General features: G+C 44.4%; 1 long non-coding RNA gene across 1 annotated transcript; it reads left to right on the forward strand.

Annotated features, from left to right (window-relative positions):
* The first annotated feature begins 2,344 nt into the window (after nt 1-2,344).
* LOC130286665 (uncharacterized) lies at nt 2,345-10,685 on the forward strand. The gene is made up of 2 exons (XR_008847416.1): nt 2,345-2,465; nt 10,252-10,685. It is a non-coding gene; the product is annotated as an uncharacterized LOC130286665 (long non-coding RNA).
* The last annotated feature ends 283 nt before the right edge of the window (nt 10,686-10,968 follow it).

A 10,968-nucleotide genomic window follows, 5' to 3' on the forward strand; every position in this document is an offset into this window, starting at 1 on the left:
CGTTCACGAACATTTGCGGAAATTCGCGTTCGCCGTTCACAAATGGAAAATTTTATGTTCGCGACATTACTAGTAACCAGTGGTACACCTAATGGCTGAGCGTTTAACAGGCAACAGCCTATACTTCCCCCACCAGAAGCACAGAATAATTTTTTTTTTTTTTTTATTATTATTTTGGCTTAGGGCTGCTTTTAGCTGTAAGTGCATCCAAGTGTGGCATTCAGATGAACATTTTGACAGAGCAAAGAGTTATTGGCTACTTGTCCCATCACTCATTCTAGTGTCCGCAGATAACTTATTGTTTGCAGCCACTATGTGCCGAAAGTGTCTCTTACTCTGAGGAGATGAGATGTTGGCGAACTGCTCTCAGGGAAGGTGAATCTGTATTTTAATTTTTTTTTTACCTCTGCAAGGGAAAAACTACCTACAGGGGGAAATACCTACTAAATGGGCCAAAAAATTTACTGACGTGCCTACCCACTGGGGCATTGGGGAAAATTATATAACCCTAATTCTGATAATCTTTCCGGGTACTGTAGTCCTCCCATTCCCCCGTATTAATCTAGTTGCCCCTCTTTGAACCCTCTCAAGCTCCATTATATCTTTCTTGTTCACTGGTACCCAGTACTGTACACAGTATTCCATGTGTGGTCTGTCTAGTGATTTGTACAGTGGTAAAATTATTACCTTGTTGTGTGCATCTATGCCACTATTGATGCACCCCATGATTTTATTAGCCTTGGCAGCAGCTGCCCGACACTGGTCACTATAGCAAAATTTACTGTTAACTAAGACTCCCAAGTCCTTTTCCACATCAGTCGTCCCAAGTGTTCTCCCATTTAATTCATAATCCCAGATAGGATTTTTCTTCCCCATGTGCATGACCTTATATTTTTCAGTGTTGAACCTCATCTGCCACTTCCTAGCCCAAACTTCCAACCTATCCAGATCCATTTGTAACAGTTCACTGTCCTCTATTGTGTTTACCACTTTATAGAGTTTAGTATCATCTGCAAAGATTGCTACTTTACTATTCAACCCCTCTTCCACGTCATTAATGAATATAGGACAGGACCCAAGACGGACCCCTGTGGTACCCCACTAGTAACAGTCATCCAATCAGAATAAGTACCATTAATAACCACCCTCTGTTTCCTATCACTGAGCCAGTTACTTACCCACTTGCACACATTTTAACCAGTCCAAGCATTCTCATTTTATGCACCAACCTTTTATGTGGAACCGTATCAAATGCTTTGGAAAAATCCAGATATACGACATCCAGCGATTGCCACTGGTCCAGTCTGGAGCTCACCTCCTCATAAAAGCTGATCAGGTTAGTTTGACAGGACCCAACCCTCATAAAGCCATGCTGATATGGAGTCATACATTTATTTTTATCAAGATACCGTATTTATCGGGGTATACCACGCAACGGCCTATAACAAGTTTTTTACCCAAATATCCATGGTAAAATGAGGGTGCGTGTGTGTGCATGCGTATACCCCGATACACCCCCAGGAAAGGCAGGGGGAGAGAGGCCGTCACTGCCCGCTTCTCTCCCCCTGCCTTTCCTGGGGTCTAGAGCCCTGCTGCCGCTGCTTCTCTCCCGCTGGCTATCGGCGCTGCCGCCCGTTCTCTCCCCCTGACTATCGGTGCCGGCGCCCCATTGCCGGTGCCAATAGCCAGGGGGAGAGAAGCGGCGACGGCAATGGGGCAGCGGCGCAGACAGCCAGGGGGATAGAAGGGGCAGCGGCACCCATTGCCGGCGCCGCTGCCCCGTTGCCTCCCCCCATCCCCGGTTACATAATTACCTGTTGCCGGGGTCGGGTCCACGCTGCTTCAGGCCTCTGGTGTGCGTCCCATGCGTCGTTGCTATGCGCTGCACGGCGCGGCGCAATGACGAGTGACGTAATTTCACGTCATTTCACATAAATTTGGTATCCTTGTAATTGAATGGACCTACAAAATGAAGATAACGTGTAATTGTTACCAAAAAGTGCACTGCGTAGAAACGGAAGCCCCAAAAATGTACAAAATGGTGTTCATTTTTTATTTCACCTCACAAATTAGTTTTTTTTGTTTCGCTGCCGATTTTGTTATAAAATAAGTGAAGTCATTAAAAAGTACAATTGGTGACACAAAAGCAAGCCCTCATATGGGTCTGACCTAATAAACACCACAAGGTAAACACATTGGGGGAGATTTATCAAAACCTGTGCAAAGGAAAAGTTGCCCAGTTGCCCATAGGAACCAATCAAATCGCTTCTTTCATTTTGCAGAGGCCTTGTTAAAAATGAAAGAAGCGATCTGATTGGTTGCTATGGGCAACTGGGCAACTTTTCCTCATGACAGGTTTTGATAAATCTCCCCCATTGTTTGTAGTGCAGTTTATATTTCAACAGAAATTAGAATATTAGACATTTTCACATGAATTTCACAGTTTTAAAGCCTCAAGCTTTCAGGTTAGTACTATAGAGCAATCGTTTCAATCAGGCATAGACAAATATATTTTAAAAGGATTTTGCTAGAGATGAGCGAATTTTTGAAAAATTCCATTCGACCGAAAGAATTTGGTTCGGGACAAATTTATTTGCAGTGAATCGCTATTAAAAATGGCTATTTTTGGCCTACAGAGAGCCTTAATAGGGGTGTAGAACACTTTGCTTTGTTCAAAATAATACTGTCATTCAGTATGACATACAGATTACGGAATCGCTATTAGAATCACTGCTGCAGAGCATCTGTATGTGGCAGATTTTTTATGTAATTTTCATTTAATTAATTCTGATTTTTTGATTACCCATTCTAGTGAGCATTGAGCTGGTGGTCCGCAAGGCGAGCTACCAACTGTTCCAGACTCTGCCTCTCAGTGCACCCTCATACTCTGAGTGTCCACTTGAAAAGGGAGGGACTGCAGTATGGGCAACTTGGACAGGAGCACATTCAGCTTCTGTGCCATTGGATAAGTGGGTGCATAATGCTAGAAGTGGCTGCAGTGAAAAAGCTCATACTTGTATCTTCAAATCGAGCTGGCGGTTCCAGCCCCTGACTCTCAGCACCCCCCTGACTGTGAAAGTGCGAATGTTTCCTTTAATCAGTTATGATTCATTGTTATCACTCCAAGCTGTTTCATTGGATTCTTGTGATAATTCCAAAGGTAATATGACGTTGACGACCATAGGGCCTTAGTCTTAAAAAGATTACATCAAATTTTTTTCATTTAAATTTAAGATTTATATTAGGTTCTCAAATTTAATGTCCCGGTGTTTACTTTGAACTAATTCTCACAAAACCCAAACTAACAAGGAGTCATATGGCTCACAATGACAGAGCCTAGAGGTGGCAGCAGCATGAGGAGACCATAATCTGGCAGAATGACACAGCCTGGAATTGGCGGCAGCAAGAGGAGATCATATAGTGGCTGAACGACACAGCCTGGAGTTGGCGGCAGCATGAGGAGACCATGGGGCTTCACAATCCCTAAGATTAAAAGATGAATTTTCAAATTTAAATTGAAGATTTATGGTAGCTAGTGGTACCATAACATGTTTTAGGTAATGTCCCAAGCTCAGCAGCATCAGTAAACCCTATAGTGGCTGAATGACACAGCCTGGAGCTTGCGGCAGCATGTGGAGACAATAGGGCTTCCCAATCCCTAAGATTAAAATATGACTTTTCAAATTTAAATTGAAGATTCATGCAGTTAGTGCTACCATAAAAAATTGTAGGTAATGTCCTAAGCCCAGCAGCATCAGTAAACCATATAGTGGCTAAATGGCACAGCCTGGAGTTGGCTGCAGCATGAGTAGAACATATTGTGGCTGAATGACACAGCCTAGAGTTGGTGGCAGATGAGGAGACCATATAATGGCAGAATGGCACAGCCTGGAGTTGGCAGCAGCATGAGTAGAACGTATAGTGGCTAAAGGGCACAGCCTGGAGTTGGCAGCAGCATGAGCAGAACATATAGTGGCTGAATGTCACAGCCTGGAGTTGGCGGCACCATGAGTAGAACATACAGTGGCTGAATGGCTCAGCCTGGAGTTGGCAGAAGCATGAGGAGACCATATAATAGTTGAATAGCACAGCCTGGAAATGGCATAACCATGAGGAGAACATATGGTGGCAGAATGAGACAGCCTGGAGGTGGCGGCAGCATCGTCAGAAGTCCTTAAACTGACCCGGTGACAGAGTGCTGCGGTGGGTGGCAATACCAGTACCCGGTGACGAAGGTAGGTGAAAAAAGGTCTGGGGAGGAATGTTTGTAACTGAGGAGCAGCGCCTTAAATCTGTTTGGCACTATACATATTTGTGAAGTCTTGGTGTGGCACCATGGTCAATCTACTCTGATATATCAGGCATTGGTGGGTGGAAATCCTGGCTGATCCATGCCTGATTCATCTTCACAAAGATCAGTCTCTCCACATTTTTCTTGGACAGACGAGTTCTCCTTGGGGTGACTATGGCCCCCGCCGCACTAAACACCCGCTCTGATGGCACACTACCGGCCGGGCAGGACAGCTTTTCCAGGGCCAAATCTACTACTTGTGGCAACAAATCAAGTTTGGCTTCCCAGAAGTCCAGCAAATCTTCAAGGTATGTTGGCATGGGCATGTCAAGGTATGCCACCACTCGCTGGTTCAGGTCCTGCTCCAGGTCTACCTGCTGCTGATGAATTGCTTCACTATGTGGGTGAAGAAAGGTACTCATCAGCGACTGTAGACTCAGGCTGCTGCTGATGGAGCTGTTACTGCTTCTGCCACCCCTCCCCAACAGCCATGGCAGTGGAAGGTGAGTGCAGAGGGACCCAGAGTCAGACCAGTGAGAGAATGGGCAATGGTGCCGATAGGCATTGGGCAACGGACTGCGTAGGATGTCTCTGTAGTAGGTCAGTTTGTCCTTCCTCTCAGTGGATGTAAAAATGGCCCCCATTTTGTGGCGGTAGCGAGGGTCCAATAAGGTGGAGAGCCAGAAGTCATCCCGCTGTAGAATGGTGATAATTGGGCGGTCACTATGCAAGCAAGTGAGCATGCATCATACAATTTGTGCAAGTGACTTGGAGAGACTTCCTGCCTTCATCTCCACTGCATACTGCCACGGTGTATCTGGGTCCTCTGTCTTGCCTTCCGCATGACCCTCTAGCTCCTCTGGCTGCTCCTGCTCCTCCTCTCCTGTCAGATGACTAGAAAAACAGCCCATTTCATGAAACCTGAACTGTGCTCCACCGTGCCCCTCCTCCTCCTCCTCCAGTTCAGCCCCCAGAGGGCTCATGTGGCCGTGAGATGTAGGTGCCACGTCTCCATTGCCCTGACCAGCCATTGTTTCCAACATGTTTTGTAGGAAATGAAGCAGTGGAATGACGTCAATAATCCCGTAATCCTGGCGACTGACTTATAATGTGGCTTCCTCAAAGGGCCTGAGAAAACGGCAGGTGTCACATATGAGATGCCACTGGTTGACATTGAAGTTACACAGGGGAGTCCCCCTATCCGCTTGGATCATCAAGAAATCGGTGATGGCTTTGTATAATCGGTCAAACATATGAAGGGTGGAATTCCAATGTGTGGAAATGTTGCAAATCAGACTATGTTGGGGGATACCGTTCTGATGCTGCAGCTCAAGGAGGGTATGCTTTGCAGTGTTCAAATGGCTGAAGTGCATGCAAAGTTTCCTTCCCATTGTTAGGATGTCTAGAAAAAGGGGGGGAACACTGTGTGGAACATGCAGGGCGCATGGCTCAGACTTCCTTGTTGCGGCGCAGACAAGATGTTCTTCCAATTGTCAGTCACCATGGTTCCCATTTCCAGTTTTCGTGGAGTAAGCCATGCTCTGATTTCTTTATGAATGACTTTTAGCAGTTCCTCCCCTGTGTGACTCAGTTTGCCATGACAAACCATGTGAAGAACAGAGTGACACCGCCGTGCCCTGCACACATGGAATGCTGAAGGGGCACTGAGACTTGTCTGTGCAGTGGAGGCTGAGGACAAAGTTGAGGATGAGGAGGCAGAGTCGCACACTGTCACAGAACCAACGTCCTGAGAGCATGGAGGAGGAAGCAGCGTGACCTGTCCAAGTTGGTGTTGTGGCTGTGCAGGAACCACATTCAACCAGTGGGCCGTAAAGGACATGTATTGTCCCTGACCATAGTTACAGGTCCATATGTCGGCGCTGCTGTGCACGTTGGTACAAACCGACAGGCTCAAGGACTGGCCCACCCTTTCTTCCACAAAATTGTGCAGGGCTTGTACTACCTTCTTCGCAAAGAAATTACTGTTTGGCACTCTCCACCTTGGCTCGGCACAAACCATCAGTTCTCTGAAAGGTACAGAGTCCACCACTTGAAAAGGGAGGGACTGCAGCACCAGCAACTTGGACAGGAGCACATTCAGCTTCTGCGCCATTGGATGAGTGGGCGTGTTGTCTCTTGGACAAGGCTTCCCCAATAGCTTGCTGGCGGAATGACTGACTAAAAGTAGGAGGAGCGGAAGCATCTGGAGCGACAGAAGGAGGGTATGACACACAGCTCCCTTCGGCTGATTTCGTGGAGCCTTTGCTGGCTGAAAGAGGGAGTGAGGTGCCACTGGGTGATGCAGCAGGTTCTCCCAGGCCTCTTTATGAGGGTGCAGCATATGTTGATGCAGGACTGTGGTGCCAAAATTGGGACCCTGGCCACGCTTCACCTTCTGCTGACACATATTGCATGTGGCTTTTATTAAACTACTCCGGATGCATGATGAAAAACTGCCACATCGCCGAGTAGCTGATTTTCCCACCAACAGTCCATACTAATTGACTGCTACTGCCGCCATCTCCAGGAACCCCTGTACCACTACCTCCCGGGAGGGTAGGCTGCCACAAAGCAGGTGGTCTTCCCCGGACACGACTGGCTCCAGAATTTCCACTTCTACCACTAGGCTGACTGCCAACCATGCTACTACATTGCTGGCTCAGCTGCTGCCTCACGGGCAACCGGCAACCCTCTTCTCCTGATGAAGATGAAGCCCCTTCTGTACCTGACTCCCAGTTGTGATCGTCTTCATCATCATCAACAAGTGTCTGCATGTCATTGGTGTCCTCCTCAGGTTCCTCAACAGTGTCTGCTTCAGGACCCTGAACGCTGGCAACACCGCCTCCCACGTTACTCTCCTCATCACTACTTGCCCGCCTAGTGGAATAAGTGGCAGAGGTCTCCTCCACTTCCTGGCTGGGCAGTAGCTGCTTCCTGTCCTCTTGTAGATTGTCCTCAAGGAATAGTGCAGCTGAACCCACAGCATAAGATACTACTTTAGGGGAGGGACAGCATAGAACAATGGCAATGGGAGGACAGGGACTGCTACCGAGCCATGCCAACTAAGGTTTGTGTCTGAGGAACCCACCGACTGTTGACTGGGGGTATCAGATGTAATTTGTGATGAAGTGGATTACCGTGTTAACCCATCGATGACGGCGGATGGGTTGCTGTTCGAGACACGACCACTAGCTGATACCGGGAGATCAGGCCTCTCGCTGCGACTCCTGCTGCCACTGCCACTCCTCTGTGTACGTCCTGGCACTTTTTTGCCTAACATACAGGTACAAAATAGTGCACTATTTAGATGTAGGGATGTGATATGCACTTATGAGGGCATAAAAATGTGCTAAACAACAAAGACGTGGCCTCTAATGGCTGGAGGTGCTTAACCCCAAATGCAGTTGTGCATTTATGCTGGGGGAGCAGATCCTGCCCCTTAGCCAGCATACCCTTGTATGAAGGACATACCTGAGCCTGCACACCAATGCCAAGGTTTCTCAAGTGGCACAGGACCTAACACTAACCTACCTGTGCATGATAAGCGAAACCAGCAAACCATCAAAACCAAAACCAGAAAAATGTGCTACAGTACACTTAAAGAAGTAGTGGAGTAACACACCAGCCAGTGATTACTTTTACCTGGCCTTTAACAGTATCTAGGCCCTTTACAGATTAACAGGTAAGAAATAGTACACTACTTAGATGTAGGTATGTGGTATGCACCTATGAGGGCAAAAAAATGCGCTACAGTACACTTATAGAAGTAGTGGAGTAAAACACCAGCCGGTGATTACTTTTTCCTGGCCTTTCACAGTATCTAGGCCCCTGACAAATCAACAGGTACAAAACAGTACACTACCTAGATGTAGGTATGTGGTATGCACTTCTGAGGGCACAAAAATGCGCTAGAGTATGCTTAAAGAAGTAGTGGAGTAAAACACCAGTCAGTGATTACTTTTGCATGGACTTTCATAGTATCTAGGCCCTTTACAGATTAACAGGTACAAAATAGTATACAACTTAGATGTACGTATGTGGTATGCACTTATGAGGGCAGAAAAATGCGTTACAGTACACTTAAAAAAGTATTTGAGTACAACACCAGCTGCTGAGTACTTTTGCCTGCCTTTCACAGTATCTAAGACCTTGACAGATTAAAAGGTACAAAATAGTACACAACTTAGATGCAGTTATGTGGTATGCACTTATGAGGGCAGAAAAATGTGCGACAGTATGCTTAAAGAAGTAGTGGCGTAAAACACCAGCCGGTGATTACTTTTGCCTGGTCTTTCACAGTGTCTAGGCCCTTGACAGATTAACAGGTACAAAAGAGTACACTATTTATACGTAGGTATGTGGTTTGCACTTATGAGAGCAGAAAAATGTGCTACAGTATGCTTAAAAAACATATTGGAGTAAAACACCAGCCGGTGATTACTTTTGCCTGGCCTTTCACAGTCTCTAGGCCCTTGACAGATTAACAGGTACAAAATAGTACATTACTTAGATGTACATATGTGGTATGCACTTATGAGAGCAGAAAAATGCGCTACAGTACGCTTAAAAAATATATTTTTGCACAACACCAGCAGTACACAGCAATGCTGCAGCACACAGTCACTGTGTACTAAACCAAAAATTGTACTCTCTCAAAGCTATTAGGAATGAACTGCTGGGTATTAAACCATCTACAGACTAGGAAAACCAGGAGATCATTTGTTGTGGAACAAAGACACAGAGTTGCGCTGAAAAATTATTCCTCCATTCTCTGCTATGGTTTCTCAAGCTGAGCCAGCTTGTTCAAATGTATGAGGCAACACACAGCTCTCTGCTCTTCTCTGTAATACACTGCTGTAGAAAGTGACTGGGAGGTTAATGGCTGTAGTAAACATTCTTTTCTGTGAAAAATGCACTGCTCTCTGTCCACCAGAATGCTGACAGGAGGTGAAATGCGGCTTGTCTGTGTAACACACAACGCTGTCCTATCTCTCTGCAGGGAAAGGATTAAGTGACTAACCAGAATATGGCTGTTGATTATATAGGGCTGTGACATCACCAGGGTGACTCGCTGCTGATAGGCTGCATCCTGCATGTGGAGCCTGGAGCCTGGATCACACTAAATGGAGTTTAATGAAGCCATTTGCACGATAGAATCACGGAGATATTTGCATTAGTTGCAAATCTAATTTTTCATGAAATTCGGAACAAATTCAGATTCGATTCGCTCATCTCTAGTTTTTGCTTCACTGTATACTAGAGGTATTTTACATAGTTCTTCTGGTCGGTCTTGACCTACATAGAGAAGTGATGAGCGGCATATGCCATATTCGAATTCGCGATATTTTGTGAATATATGGATTAAAATTCGTCCTATATTTGCAAAATTCGCATATTCAATATATTTGCGGTTATTTGCGCATAAGTGCATGATCGTGTGCGCATGCGGATAACTATTTACCTATACATCTATATTATTTATCTATCTATATTATCTATCTCCTAATATTCTTTAGTGACGATATTCGCGTATGTGAGGATATTTGCAAATATTCGCATATTCGTATATTCTTATATTTGCGAAAATCCGCTCTCCAGTCTAATACAGTAAATAGCATGGTAGCCTTCTTTAGACCACAAGCTGGAAGCAGGGAGTGATGAGATCCCTGTGATGTGTTCTGTGGGGAAAAAAATTAGGAATATTCATAATTGCGAATATATATTACTATATTTACCATATTCGCGAATATGCAAAATTCACAATAAATATAGTGCAACACTAAAATAGTGCAACACTATATATTAGCTGTAGTCTACTGAGTTTTAAGTATAGAAATCTAATATGAACTGCCAGATTATCTGTATTATATTAATCAACATATGCAAATAAGAGATAAACAGACGGATTTATTCAATTTTCAGCATACCTAAAAACAAATGCTCTTTTATTTGATTTGTAGATACACAGGAAACACATTGCAATAGAATGCAAATTAACAGTTATTGAAAAAACTATTCAGCCGCTAAAGGCGTATTATAAAAATGTGGAATTCAGATCAGTCATATTCCTGGGGCATAAAGTGAAAATGTGTCTAGCTTGAGAAAGACTCAATAAAATAGTCATGAGGGATCAAAGGCTAAAGATCTCAACCTACATGGAGTGCAAGACATGCATGAGACAAACAGACGGTTCCAGATGAATCTACTTTGGCAAGGTAAAAAAAACATCCAGTAATCCAAAGGATTGAACCTTTCACAGCATTACAAAATGCTTCCAGTTAGAAGAAGAAAATTCAACCTCAAAAATTTAAATATATTATGGTACATCTGTAAAGAATGTAGGAAGGCTGTGAAAATAAAAGAATAATCAAAAAAATACAACACATTAAATAAGGTAAACATTTTTATTTGGTAGTGCTGTACATATTCTACTAATTGTAACCATATTTATAGTAATAGAAATGCTAATTTATCATTTAACTGTTTGAAAATAAGGTAAGATGATAAGTTAATGCAAACTTTAGCAAACTTAAAGGGCTACTCGTGTGGAATTTTTTTTTTTTTTTTAAATCAACTGGTGCCAGAATGTTAAACAGATTTGTAAATCACTTCTATTAAAAAATCTTTACCCTTCCAGTACTTTGAGCTGAGGTGCCCATAGCATCCAATCAGATTCC

The sequence above is a fragment of the Hyla sarda genome, chromosome 1 (assembly GCF_029499605.1).
Source record: "Hyla sarda isolate aHylSar1 chromosome 1, aHylSar1.hap1, whole genome shotgun sequence".
NCBI classification, from domain to species: Eukaryota; Metazoa; Chordata; class Amphibia; order Anura; family Hylidae; genus Hyla; species Hyla sarda.